This window comes from Octodon degus, unplaced genomic scaffold (assembly GCF_000260255.1).
Source record: "Octodon degus isolate 3935 unplaced genomic scaffold, OctDeg1.0 scaffold00054, whole genome shotgun sequence".
NCBI lineage: Eukaryota > Metazoa > Chordata > Mammalia > Rodentia > Octodontidae > Octodon > Octodon degus.
The window spans coordinates 1,841,651-1,856,735 of NW_004524630.1; the positions used below are offsets into that span (position 1 = coordinate 1,841,651).

General features: G+C 45.7%; 1 non-coding gene across 1 annotated transcript; it reads right to left on the minus strand.

Moving 5' to 3' along the window:
* Window positions 1-1,970: 1,970 nt before the first annotated feature.
* Window positions 1,971-2,077, minus strand: LOC111817314. Its single transcript, XR_002821551.1, has one exon. It is a non-coding gene; the product is annotated as a U6 spliceosomal RNA (small nuclear RNA).
* Between the last annotated feature and the right edge of the window lie 13,008 nt (window positions 2,078-15,085).

A 15,085-nucleotide genomic window follows, 5' to 3' on the forward strand; every position in this document is an offset into this window, starting at 1 on the left:
TTCCTGTCTTTGGGCTCTGTGTTGATAATATGCATGGGATAATTTCTGTTTTCTTGCATATACTTAAGCATGACCTATGGACTAGTATGTGATCTATTTTTAAAAATGACCTATGTGCAGCTGAGAAATATGTGTAGTCAGCTGTGTTTGAGTGGAACACTCTGTATATGTCCCTCACGTCCATTTCTTCCAAGCTCTGGTCAGTTCTGCCACTTCTTTGCTAAGTTTTTTTTCTGGTTGACCTATCTTTTTGGAATAAGCGTGTGTTAAGGTCGCCTGTTAAGATTGTGGTATTGGATATTAGATTTTTCACGTCCATTAAGATTTGTCTTATATAGTTGGGTGCTCCCATGTTTAGTGCACAGATATTTATGAGTGTTAATTCTTCCCGTTGAATTTTTCCTTAAGCAGTATATAGCGGCCTTCTTTATTCTTCTTGATCATTCTTTGTTTGAAGTTGAGACTGTTTGAGAACAAGATTGCTACCCCTGCTTTTTTCTGAGGAGCTGGGGCATGTAGTATTGTTTTCTATCCTTTTACTTTCAGCGTATGAATTTCTTTATGAGTTAAGTGTGTTTTTTGTGTACAGCATATTGTTGGATTGTGTTTTCTAATCTACTGTGCCTGTCTGTTTCTTTTAATTGGTGAATTGAGTCCATTTTCATTGAGATGTGTTGACTTATGATTGACATGTTATTTACCTGCTGTTGTTTACTCATTTTTTCCCTGTGTTTAATTGTTTGCCATATTTATTGGGTTCCTTCTGTTTGCATTTGTGGAGTTCTGATCATTTTGGTCCCCTTCTAGAACATCTTTCAGTAGTCTGTGTAGGGTTGGCTTTGTCATCATGAAATTCTTTAGTTGTTATTTGTCATGGAAGTATTTCACTTCTTCATCAAACTTGAAACAGAGTTTTGCAGAATATAGTAGTCTGGGCTGAAATTTGTTTTCATAGAGGACTTGAAGTACTCTGCTCCATGCTCTTCTTGCCTTCATGGTTTGTGAAGAGAAGTTGGCTGTAATTCTGATGGGTTTTCCTTTGAATGTGATCGGCTTCTTTTCTCTAGCAGCTTTCAGTATATTATTCTTGTGTTGGATTTCTGGGGTCTTGACTGTTATATGTCTCAGTGTGTTTTTAATTGGCTTGAAATTATTTGGCATTCTGTATTCTTCAGTTACCTGAATGTCAGATTGTTTCCTCATATTTGGGAAGTTTTCTGCTATTACTTCTGCCCCTATTTTTTTAATGTCATTTGTATTGACTCCTTCTTTCTCATTGGTGCCTACTCATCTCATATTGTTCATCTTTGCATCATCTTGCAGGTGATGGATTATTTATTCCTGCATCCTAAATTGTTTTTAAGAGATCCTTTCTTACCTTTTCACTAGCTGCACCAGCATCTTTAAGTTCTGAAACTCTGTCTTTACTTTGACTCAAACAGTTTTGCAGGCTTGTGATTGAGATTTTAATTTCCTGTATATCTCTTTGATTCTGATGCATGCAATCTTTTACTTTCCTGTATTGCTCGTTCAAGGAATCCATCATTTTTGTAATCTCCCTTTTTTTTTTTTAAATCAATGTCTTCTTTAAAAGCAGTTATTAATTCTCTTACTGCAGAGTTTTTTTCAGATTGGGTTTCCTCGATATTTTTCTGCATTTGATTCTTTACTTCAGGTGCTATGAATTCAGAGATTTCTTTTTTTATTTCAGAAATTAATTCTTCTCTAAGTTCCTCTATACCTTTCTGCTGTTGTTTCTTTACTTCCAACACTAACAATTCATACATTTCAGCTGAGCTAGTGTACTCTGTACTTGTTCTGGGTTGGCTCAAGGCCTGAGATTAAATTTTTCTCCTTCTCTTCGTCATTTCGTATAGCAATGACCTCTCAGCTTTGGTGTAGAGTTTTGTTGCAGTTATAACCTTAGCACCTACTGAAATTCGGGTGCAGGTCTTTTAAGTTTGAGTTTAAAAAATATGGAATGCTTCATGAATTTGCATGTCATCCTTGTGCAGGGGCCATGCTAGTCTTCTCTGTGTCATTCCAATTTTAGCATATGTGCTGCTAAATTTAGCACCCTTTTTTCTTATTTTAAAAAGTATTAGTTCTATTTCATAAAGCTGTAAATCCCCAATACTGACTTATGTTTAGTGTCTGTTAAATATTTCATGTTCTCTCTCTCTCTCTCTCACTCTCTCTCTCTCTCTCTCTCTCTCTCTCTCTCTCTTTGGTTTTGTGGAACTGAGGATTGAACTCAGGCCCTTGTGCTTGCCAGTCAAGCACTTATTATGAGCTATCTCGCCGACCCTCATGTTCTCACTATAAGCTCTTTGGTGCTATACTGCAGCTTACTTTTTGTATGAAAACCCATCAGATTTGGTCCTACATTTTAAAACACTGTTTGTTTAGCAAGATACAAAGACTTTGCAAATTCATAGGAAAACTGAAATCAATCTTGACATTTGCATTTTTTGGAAAAAAAAGATCTTGTAAGAATTTCCTCCAGGATGGCCCCTGAGGACAGGCATTACTCCTCATTCACTTTCAAAAGTTTCAGCTCAGTTTTTAATAGGAACTTGGCAGGCACTGAGTCTTAAGTGAACAAGAGCAGACAACCTGGCCACAGCCCTTCTTGCTTTGAAGGAGAGGAAGATGTTGGCTAGCAAGTGCAGTGGTGCCCATTGTTTATTAAGATGTTTATTAAGATGTAACCACAGCAGGTGAGGTGGTTCTGCTAGTGGGGACTTACGCTACTTTGAGCAGGATCTTTCTGAGGCAGATACTCACAATGAGCTAGTTAGTAGGGGAATGGCAGGCAGAAAAGACCCCGGATCTCCTCCATCATCTAGCTGATGCTGTGTTAATGAAAGAAACTAGATGCCGACAGGCAAGTGCTGCAACACTCTATCACGTGTGTGTGCTGCCAAAGCTGACCTTGTGAGCAGAGAGTAGAACAGTGGTTCCCAGAAGCCAGGAAGGGACAGGGCGGGTGGAGGCAGGACAGCGAAGAGCTGCGGGGATTCCCTGGGATGGGGGAAGACTTCTCCTCATGCTTGGCAGCACAGTAAGATACCTACGGTGGACAACGACTTATCATATATTTTAAATCCTAGTAGAGAGGAGTTGAATTTTCCCAACACAAAAGATGATAAATCTCCAAAGGGGTATTAAGAGCAAGCAGTGAAGCAGAAACAAAGGATCAAACACTGATAAACTATCAGTTCAGGACTTCTACTTAGCCTGCCTGAGACGGAGGCCTCAGAGCTGGAGCCCAGGAGGACTGGACAGTGAAGGAAGGCTACAGCTCGATGGTCCTCAGAGGAAGGAGGATTTTGGAAGTGGCTAGCCACTGAGGCCCTTTATCAGAAGTAATGTGCCCACGATGTGGGTACAATGTGGGTCAAACCACTGCCAACCTATAGGATTACAAGTATGGTTGCTTAGCTAACAACTGGCTAAGAAGTGGGTCCCGCAGCACCGGCACCCGGAGAAGGGGTGGCTCTGATGCTCTGGTCACCGCTGGGCTAACCCACGCCTACCTGCTCTGTGCTAGGCCAGAGGACACCGCTGAAAGCAGAATTCCAAGTTAGGGACTGACGCTTAGGGAGGCATGTAGACCCAGCGGTCGCATCTTTATCTTGAGGCCTGGCTACCTTAAGATTTGTCTTAAGATCAGCCATAATTCTTACTTCTTTAACTAACTAATTAATTCGTTTGTTTAATTAGCTTTGCTAACTTCTTTCAGAGTCTAGTCACTCTGTGACTGTGTTTTATTTTCTACATAAATTATGTGCCCATTATTTTATGTTCCAAAAATAGGTTAGGAAAAGGGAAATAAGTCCAAATAACAAAGTTTTAGTAGCAATTAGCATAAATACTAAACTATAAAATAATTTTTGACATGTGCTTCATTATGTACACTAATCATAAATATAACTTGGTCTACTATTTATTCAATAAACGAGAGAGCAAATGCCTTGCCCTATCCTCTGTCCTTTTACCCTCAAATGGTTTGTTGTAACTAAGATGATTTTGTCATAGGTACTGTCATAGGCATGGTGAAAATTCATATTTTCACAGACCTGTAAGCAAATGTATTGAGAAGATTTTTTTTGTCTAGAACTATCAGGAGACGTCCGGCCTAAAGTTAAGAAAGAACATTGTGAGCAACGACATATTACTGAAAAAGCAGCTGAGAGTTTCTGTGTTTCACACCTTCAGGATGGCACACCGTTCTCTGTGGTGGAAATCCTACAGTTTGTGGCAGCCCATCTGCAAGTGATGGCCACAGTGACCCTTGCTTCCACAGCACTGATGCCCTCCGGTAATCCCCAGCTCAAGTCCAGTTCAGGCTGGTACTGAATGCAGCAGAGATGAGATGTGGATTCAAAGACTTAGTCGTACAAGGCATTGTGTCGCTTGCTTTGGTCTGCTTGATTAATCTCTTGCTCCCAAGTAAGTCAGCTGCATTTGGGGACATTCAAGTAGCCCTGTGGAGAGGCCCACGTGGTGAATGGTGTTTGCCATTTCATCAAACAGGTCTGAGTCACTTTGAAAGTGGCTTCTGCATCTCCAGTCAAAGCTTCAGATGAACACGTCCTTGTAAATACTTGACTGCAGCCTTTTGGCTGACTGAAACAAACCTTTCAGAGTAACTCTTGAATTTCTGACTCTCTGGGTATCTTCTCTTATGACACAGCCAAGGACAAGGTGGAGAAGGAGTGAGAAGCCAACAAGAGCATGGGGCTAGCCGGCCCTCACTGCTGGTGCTTGTGGTGTACCTAGCCATGGCCGGCCAAGAAGGTCTATCAGAGCCTCACCTACCTGGGGCAGAAAGCGGGTACCTCTGCCCCACCCCCTACCCCTTAAGGAGGAACAAAAAGGGGGTGTATTCTCCCGGTGGCAGGGGCCTGGTCTTCCTGCTTCTATGCTGCTCCGGGTGGCCAGCTCAATGTGGACCAATGTAGTGGATTTCTAACTGGTAGTCCACTTCTTACACCCAGCTCAATTAAACTAGCATGTGCTGGGGGCAGGAGGCCTGCCTGAGGGTTGTTGCTAACTACATAAAAGGCAGAACAAGAGAAGCTGTCAGAATGCTTCAGGGATGCTGTTTGGAGAAGCTGTTGGAGCTGGTGGAGGCTGCTCGTTCTCTTGGGCTGTTCTGCTGGAGGACCTTGTCATGCTGGCTTGCCCAGTGAACTCTGGAGGAGCTTTGGCCTTCATCTTGAGCACTTCTTCCTGGCTCCTGAGGGGAAAGTGGGGCACTGCTCAGCTTCATGAAGCTTGTTGCAGTGGCTTTTCTGATGGGAACTCGACTTTCCTCATTGCCAAGGAGCTTGGGACCTCACTGTGCTGAAGGCGGCTGTGGTACTTGATTGGGGGGGTTGTGCTTGTACTGGGTTCAAACTGAATGGAGACCGAGACCAGAACAGATTAGAATGTAGTGAGCCTTTATTAGCCAGTCAGGAGGCTAGCCAGCTGCACTCCATGCAGGTAGGTGCTAACCAGCTGTCCTCCTTAGCCGGTTTGGCGACTAGCCAGCTGCACTCAACGCAGGGAGGCGCTAACCAGCCCTGCAGAGTTGAGCTCAGTCCTTTATAGGAAGCCTTATTGACACAGCTGCAAGCTGTTTATGACTAGGAGGTTTTCACAGTTTTTAGCAATAAGCAGAACTTGCCCCAGATGGGGCCTGTTACAAGATACAGTTAGGGCAGAAACACACCAGCTGTGTACAACACTAGCAGGCTGAAGGATCTGCATTTGAGCCAGGATGTGACACTCAAAGAGCCAGAGGTCCCTGCCAGCTTTGCCCAACAGAAAAACAACAAGAGCCACATTGATTTTAACCCATTTCAGTGCTTACCCTGAGCATCACTTCCTGGCCCCAGTGCAGACCCCTCAGCCTGCTAGAACAGATCCTTCATCCTGCTGGCACAGGCTTCCTAGCTTCCACCACTGTCCTTTGGGCTTTCCTAGCATCAATCCATGAAGCGGGCCTGCATGAGACACTGTTGTGGGCTCCAGGCCACCAGTTGGGCTTGTGGAAGGCATTATTATGAGTGCTAGGTCTTCAGCTGGACTCACGCAGGGTATGAAGATCCAGGCCCTCAGCTGAAGTCTGTGGTGTTTAGTGCATGGATAGATTTTCTGCATTCATTGTATATGATTCTTGAGTGATTCATTTTAAATTACTATTATAAAATATGTCCTGTAATATGTTGTTTGCCTTGCAAAAGCCCCAAAATGTGACACTGAAGAACAGTGCTGCTATGAGCAGGAGGCACAAACACCACTCTAGAAATGACCAGCCCTGCTCTGTAGGCGTTGGAGCCAGGAGGTCAACATGGCTGGGCTGGGGCTCAGGCCTCGCTCGCTAAGGGTAGGCATGCTCAGAGCATGCTTCTCAAGTGGTTTGACCCCATGTCACTCTTTCCTGTCAACTACATCATGAACACAAATCACAAACTGGGAGTAAAGGACATTTTCAAGTGAAAGAGGGAGAAGCTAAGGCTGTCACGGAGAGCCGGATGTCACCAGCCCCTGCCTGCCGCTCCTGGTCATGATTTCTCTCCACCATCTATGGCGTCTCCACAGGGTGTCTGAGGTTTCTACCCATTTACAAGCTGTTCCTCTGTTGGAAGATACTTCCAGGAGGAAATGGCCGGGGAAAATGAACTCTCTCTTTTCCACACTGATTTCCAGTTCACTAGTCCCCATCCATGCAGAACAGCTCCTTTCTGCTCATCCTCACCTGCTCTTCATTGTCATACCTGTTGCACTTATACCGCAGCTCCTTTTAGTTCATTCAAAAGAAAGTTTCATGGTATTTATTACCTGTGTTTCTGTTTTGTAAGAGAGCATGTCCTTTCTGAGTAAATTTTGGTTGTTTTTCTAGGATTATGGTACAAAATACGATATCTATTGTGATTCTCTAATCATTTTGTTGAGGGAAAGTACTCTGGGAGTGATGATAGGCCAAAGAGAAGGCTGCACAGATCACCTGGAGCTCTACTATGGACAGCAGCTGTGGAATCTGGGTGGGGATAACCAGAGAGAGTAATGGGGAGAGGGAGGATGGAGAAGAAGGAGGCTGTGACTGTTCAGGTGAGAGAGGGTGGTGTTGTCCCTGATGGAGGACAGCTGGTGACATGGGGTCAGGGGCTGTGTGCATGCTGGAAAGGAGCAGCCTATGGAGATGAGCAAGCACAGGCCTTATGATGCAAAAGCCACTCTGAGTAGAGCCCCAGAAGACTGCCTGTGTAAAGAAGTCTTTCTTTCTTTCTTTCTTTCTTTCTTTCTTTCTTTCTTTCTTTTTTTCTTTCTTTCTTTCTTTTTTGTGGAACCGGGATTGAACTCAGGCCCTTGTGCTTGCCATGCAAGTGCTTTAGAAGTGGTTTTGGTGGGCAGAGTGACAGGCCTGTGCACAGCACGGGTGGAACAGGGTGGGCACTGAAACAGAGAGGAAGGAGGGTGCTGGAGCTGGCCTCCAAAATGCACAGTGTGGCCAGAGAAGTTCAGAAGTTTTATTCCTGGGAGACATCCAGAATATCTTAAAGACAAGACTACTTCATTAAAAATGCATAATGGAGAACAGCCACTTCTCAGCTAAGATGAATAAACCTTTGCAGAGTTTATTAAATGGTCCAGATTCAAATGCTTTTAAGACTGTGGTCAATCAATTACAGAAACAAATTGCTTCTTAAGCAAAGAATTACCTTACCTATAAGAGAAGATAGAACACTACCTGCAGGAAGATGTATAGTTCACTCCAAATTTTAATGCTTTGTGTTGTATCAGACCGAGGAAATAGAATTGGTGCAACAGAATTTTAATTGGGTACATTTCCACTGCCTTATACTCAGTCTTATCTGAACTTAAATGTTTTCCTTTTAATCAGGAAAGGAACAGGAAAAATGTTGGTTCCTCAGAAGAATATCCACATTCTCCTTAAAAGTTGTCTTGCTCAGGACGAATGCTTTGTGTACTATTCCTTGCATTGTGGGAGATTTTGTCTAATCTCAGGAACGTTACATAAATACTGAATATGAGACTGTGTCACCATTTATATGGACATTATATTCTTTAAAAGTACTTGATACCAAAGAATAACTATCAGCAGTTTACTCCTGCATTCCTATGTAGTAAAGTCACGGCCAGCTTGAGAAGAGTGGGTAGTTCTTTGGGACCATCTTCTATGTGGCTTTTAATCTTCAGATGGTGAGACTGCCCTGGATGATCCACCCAGTGGGGTGCACTGACCACCTGGGGACTTGGCCTCCTGCCCTGCAGCTGGTGGTGGGCGCCGCTCTCTCCCACAAGGGCGAAGTGCCCCGCGGGACTAAAGCATTAGGACCACACTTGGCCGCAGCAGCTGTTCAGCGGCTGTACTTCTCCATCTCGCTTCTGCCCTAGCTTTCCTAGCGTAGGCCTCAGCGCCATCACAGACTGTAAAGAAAGCTGTGCAAGAGAAGGCTGTAGCTCTGTGTCCCTCCTTTTCTTGCGGCTCCCCTTGGCCTTGGGGCTTTGAGTCCTCTGGCTACTAGAGAGCCGTGTCGGTCACGGGGGGCTCATCTGACGTCTCACATCCAAAGCATTCTTCATAAGAGTGTCCATTTCTTGCATTTCGCATCCTGCTGTAGCTCCAGATGGCAGCAACTGTGCCCCAGGGTTGTCACCTGATAGTCCACCACTACAAACAGGAGAAGGTGGCGACAGCGTCACTGACGCAGAGCTCTTCCAGTGAGCTCGCACTGGGCTACCTGGCAGGCCGTGGACTAAGCCCAGGGTTTTCCTGGAGCTTCGCTGTTTCCACGCTGCATCTCAACGTTCGCTCTTCGCGGTGCCTTCTGCCAGTCATGCCACGGGGCCGCCTGTCCTCATCAGCACGGCTTTTCCATCCCCTCAGTACAAGCCTTCAGGAGTCGATGACTCTTCTTTTTATTAAATTCTTCCAAGAAAAATATCTTTTAATACATTTCACTGAAATTTCAACGACGGCTATCCTTCTGCGGTAGTAGATTAATGCCTGCGGCCCAACCCTGAGCATTTCTGAATACAGACTGGACCAAAGGGGATTTGCAGATGGGATTAATTAAGGGACCTGATATACACAGCTTATCCTCAGTGAGGCCAAAGATGGTCCCAATCCAGCCACATGAATTTCTGACACTGGAGAACCTCTCCTAGCTGTGGCTGCAAAGAGACCCGCCTGGAAGAAGGACCCCAGTGCGCCTGTGTGCGCCTGGCGTTCTCCTCTCGTTATGGCAGAGTCGTTCTGGGTGAAGGCCGTCCTACCAACCCACATGATCTTGATCTACAAACATCCTAGTCCTGAGTAAACCCAGATCCGAGGTAACAAGTACAAACTTAAGGTTTCCCATCGTTTTAGGGGAGTTGAAGTCAATCCATAACAGGAAGGAAACTTCTCCCTGAGGCCCCCTTGAATGGGCTTGGTTCTGCCAACTCTTGGTTTTGGCCCAAGGAGACCCAATTCAGATTCCCAAAACTAAAGAACTGTGAAGTAGCAAGTGTGTGTTGGTTTAAGTCACTGAGTCTGAGCTCATTTCTTATTGCAGTAATAGAAAATCATTTATCCTCTAACAGCAATTTCTGATGGGTAGAATGAAGGAGTGGGGGAAGATGCTGACACCCCCCAGCACCAAGTCCTAGAAGCTCCTGATGACACTGAGCTAGCACGGCTGGCACTCTGTGACATTTCAAAAGACGACTTCTCCTTTAGTGAATTTTAAGGCGGGAAACAATTCATCAGAGACAAATCTGAGCTTTCTTCCCACAGACAACTTTCCACAGCTAACAACCGCCCCTTGGCCTCCTCTAACTTTGCTGTGACATTGTCGCTCCTCCAGCAGAGCCTGCCACCTGCACTGAATGCATGAAACACGTGACACGCATGGGCCCTCCTGGCAGTGGCATCAGGGCAGAGGCCGGCCCTACTGCCTTGAGGCGCAAGTGTAATGTTCAAAGCAGAAAGCAAAACAGAAGCCCGGAACCAAGTGGGGTGTTAAGACAACTGCATTTCAAAGGTGGTTAAAATTAAACTCAACATAGCAAATTGGCTAAGAGGAATAAAGCTAGTGTTTCTGCGAGGTCTGCGGCTCCTTAGGCTTTCCACATTCGGTGATTACCTCGACGTGCAGCCCTGCTCTGCAAGGCATCAAATCTGCCCTGGGGTGATGCTTACACACACTTGTTTGCACCTGAGCTGCTACCGTTCTGAAGCCCTGTGATACCCAGATGCTGACTTGATAAATATTTTAAAGTAGCTTTAGCAAAGTCATAAGGGCTTTGACTCTTAAGGCCTGGGAGCCAGACAAGATTCACTCCCGGAAGGAAAAGTTCATCACAAAACATCAGCAGGCATACCGCTGCCCAGCTGAGCCTCGGGCGGGCAGAACTGGTGCCCGGCCCATCGTCGCCTGAGTCGGGAGAGTTTTGACTGCAAGACAGACAAATCCTAAGGCATCCCACTCACAGTCACTCTGCTGCCGGCCCAGTAAGCTTTTCAGACATCTGCTTCTACGCTCTGCTCCCCAATTTCTTCTGTCCCCTGCCTCTCCCCACATCTACCCTTGCTGCAATATTTTGCTCCTTGGTTAGTAGAACCCAAATTGCTCAGGCCTAAACCTTGGGAGTAACCTTTGATTCTGCATTCTGCCTTCCTACATTCAGTTTTCCAAGCGATGCTCTCCCGCTACCTTTCAAACCCATCCAGAGTCAAACTGCACCCCAACACTGCCGGCTCCCAGCCCGCTCTGAGCCACTGCTTCCCACTAAATCTGCTCTGAGACTGCTGACTTGTTTCTCTGTGCTGGCCCCGCCCAAGGTCCATACTGCAGTCAGAATAAGCCTGCTGAAGTGAAGGAAAGCCCGGGTTCTGCCTGGAAGGCTCATGCTTTTCATTGATCCATCTATTTTTTTTTTAAAAGAGGACAAAAATTTTAAAACACAAAATGATACAGAATTTCAAAACAATGATAGGAAATTAACAATGGTTGTTATGTTGCCTACTGTTATCTTCAAAGTAGTTGCTGAGATTACTAGGTACAGGCATGCAAAAAGGATTAAACAATTGAGCATTAACTGTCCTTCTCAGTGAACTGGCAGAAGCTAGTGGTACAGTTGTCTGAGCTGTCTTGTACCCCTGTGCTAAGCTCATCCTAAGAGAACCCAGGACTTTTTTGTTTAACAACTTCGGCTTCTTCTGAAATGTGCCATTTTTCAAGAGACTTTCCTTGACTATCATTTGCATTTTGTTTTCCTCTGTGATTTAATTGGCCCACTACAATATCATCTTCGCTTATTCATTTTACTCTTTATCTGTCTTTCTTCTTCTACGATGTAAATGTCCTGAGGACAGAAGTTTCTTCTCCTTTGTTCCCTAATGTGTCTAAATTTCCAAAGCAATTCTGAGTAGTTAGTACTCAACACCACTGGAGAAAGGAAATGCATGCGTGAGTGAGTGAGTGAACAAATTTCAGATGATAAAAGATGCTTTTAGTGAGCTCAAGAATTCCTAGCCTGTGACAGATGCCAAGACAACAGGCACAGCCTGCTGACCAACAAGGGAGTTATTAGCCCTTGCGAAAGCCAGTGTACCTATATTTAATAGTTAATTTTTTCTAAGTTGGCACCTTTCCATTATGAAAGTAATAGATGCTTTCAGAGACTTGAGCAAACAGAGATGCAGACCAGCGAACTACCTTACTTTTGCAGCTGGAGATGCTACATGTCTTGGGCAGCTTTCCCACTGCTGAGACCAGACACCTGACACCTGCACCTGGTGGGACGGCCAGCGGCCTCCTGGCTTCCGTGTGAGCTTGTCAGCTGGTCAGAAGCACAGATGATGCCGTGCAAGACGGTGCTTCATCTCATGGGAGCCAGGGGCAAAGAGGAAGGCAGGACCAGAGAGAGGACGAGCGCCTCCAAGACACACTCCCAGCCCCCCTCACCCAACTGCACACATAATCGTGAGTTTATCAATGGGGGCATCCCCGGGAGTACAGTGTTCCCGTGCTGTGATGACACCCCCAGACCTTGCCTTTACACACATGCCATGTGGGGGAACATCCTAGATCTAAACCATATACCACTTTAAGACTAAAAATTATATGAGGGACACAGTGTAAGGAACCATTGGATTACTAGCAGCAAGGGTAAGGATGCGGAGTTTTCTAAAAGGAAATGTTCTACGAAGGTTTGTTCACATCGACTAAGGACTTAGGGATCCGACCAACAGCGAGGCGCTTCTGGCTACCGACCTGGTCAGGAGGAGCAGGGGTTCTACTGGTTTACTCACTGGCTCATGCATTCCCTGGAGCCCTGATGAAAGCGGTGTGCCAAACACCGTCATCACCATGAGGAGTAAGATCCAAGACCTGTTCTCAGGAAATTCTGGGCCAGTGAAGGACGCAGCTATGATTCAGAGGAGCAGTGAAGAGGGCGAGTTCCTCTGTTTGCCATAAGGTAGAGGTAGAGAAGACAGAAATGAAGTCATGAGGACGCAGGGCACGAGCTGAGGGAGGCTCCTGGGGAGCGTGGGGGGAGCGTGTCTAGGACCTGAGTGCCCCTCTGTGTGTGGAGCCTGGTGACAGGAGACTCCAAGGGTAGGGCTTGGGGGAATCCTCCCTGCCGTCTCTTTCCTGTGATTGGTGAGGCTACACTGCCATCTTTGGTGGTAACTGATAATGAAAGCAATTGCAGTAAAACTGATGACTGCGTAGAAGGCTGGCCTTTGCGGCTTACACAGCCATGGCGATTGGAGAAGTGCAGGCTTGAGAGCTAAGCAGACAGCGACAGAGACGAGTCCCCTGAGCGAGCAAATGGCATCCCAAAGTCACGCGGTGAGAAAAGGTGATGCGTAACTTGCTGTAAGGGTGTTTCACTATTTTCATCATGACAGAAAGTTCTGCAAGAAGCAGTTGGAGAATGCAGCAATAACATCACCTTCACGGTCCCTCCCTGCAGGAAGTGAAACAACTCTGACTTGAAGAGCACGTTTACAGAGTGTGTAGACAGGTCCTCGCCAGCCCTCGGGCCTCGCAGCAGCTAGAGCTTCTGCAGAGCTGTGCAGCCCGGGGAGAGGCTGGCGGCTTGGTGCTGGGAAACGCAGCACTGAGCTCCCAGGTCTGGGGGAAGCAAGGTCCTGTGCACGGCTTGTGCGTGCTGCCCGGGTGGCACCAAGTCCCCACCGGTGCCCGCCATGGTGCTGCCCACACCACTGCATGCAGACTGTGGAGGGGACGTTGGCAAGAGCTGACAGACGGAACCAGAGGAAAGGCGACCACGGAGTGAGCGGACCCAAATGAAAACTTCTCCAAGGAACTGTGGCCTACCAGTCAGCAGGATTATTCAGAGAACAGTGTGACGAGGATCCTCATTACAAAAGTCACATGAACACCTGAGTGGAGAGCACTTGCTAGCAAGAGTTAAGGCTTGGCTTCAGCTCCCTACAGAGGACAGAAAAGGTTACCTGTGTGGAGGAGCAAAACGCACACCATCAGGCAGAGTAATGCGTCCGGGCCTGTCTGTGCTTATGGGAGCGATGACTTCCATTTCGTTACCTTCCTTTAGTGTGCGTATTAATGCATTAAAATACTCTGCAGCAGTATGGTTGTGCTTTCCTGAGATAACCAGTTCCCCGCCAGGATATCCCAGTGGCTCACAGCTGAAGCTTTGATAATGACTACAGCAGGCAAGTTTTTTTGCAGGTTGTAAACATAGATAAATACTTTCATTTAATAATGAGAACCAGCGCCAAGGGAAAAAAAATACTCTGACCTTTTCCTATGAAGAGCTTCCTTTCTCAAGGGCCAAATTAACTGAGAGCTTTGGAGAAGACATTAAAGAGGCTTCAAATATTGTCTCAGTTAAGTAAAAATTGCATTTGAATTAGTAAAGAATAGCGGTGAAGCAAGAGTGAAAAATAAATGCATAAATTTTTGCTGAACGATAACTGACAAAAGTAAAGATCCGATGGGATAAGGACAACAATGCTAATCTATTTGCGTTTGGAATAATGGAAATCCTGGCTTTGCGTAACTCAGAGAAGAGAGATTAGCTGGGCACCACGACATCTGCCTGTGATCCCAGCACTCTGGGGGCTGAGGCACAAAGATGGCAAGTTTGAGCCCAGACTGTCTTAAAATGAAGAAGCAAAGGGTCGGGGGAGGTAGCTGTGCTGAAAGTTGGTCAGGCTCTTAAGAGGAATTAACACAGCTCTTCTTGGCTGCATTAGGCACCTGGAGAGTGGCGTGTTACTAAGCAGAAGTTCCTTTGTCTCCCATGTGCGTCTGTTTACCCTTCTACCATCCACAGAGAGCTGAAATAGCAAACATGGTGCCGATGTCTGTCTGATCTTGTGCGTCGAGCAGCTTGCTTGTTTGCGAAGTCGGGCATTCCAGTGTTTCGCGCACGTGCATAGAACTGCTATCTCTTCCTTTTGAATTGCTCCATAGCCCCTGTGGAGCGACCTTCCTCAGCTCTTCAATTTGTCTTGAAGTCTGCTTGGTCTGAAAACAGGACAGGCACTTCTGCCTTTTTTTCTGGTTCCCATTGCCTGGAATACTGTTTCCAACCTTTGATTTTTAGTCTGTGAATTTCTATCTGCATTAAATGGATTTCTTCTCTGTAGCATAGCACTGGGCGGTAGGTCTAGGTCTATTTGCAGGTCTATCCATCTGTGCCTCCTGAATGGGACACTGAGATGATTCACCTCAGGGATTACTACCAAAATCTATTGACTTATTGTCCTTATTACATGATTTTTCTGTTGCTGATTTTCCTTTTATTTCCTGCTACTTCTCACCCTGGCTTATGCCCTCATTGCATTAGACTCCTAGCATGGCTGGCTTCGTAGTCTCCTTATAAGCTGTCTTTGAGAGAATTTTGTAGTGATGGTTCGGTGCTCATGAATTTCTTAAGGTCCAACTTGTCATGGAAATACCTTCTTTCTCTACCGATTTTGAAGGATAGTTTGACAGGATATATAGGTCTTGATTGAAAGTTATTTTCCTTTAGAGTTTGAAACACCAACCCAAGCTCTCCTGGCCTGTATAGTTCGAGAAGT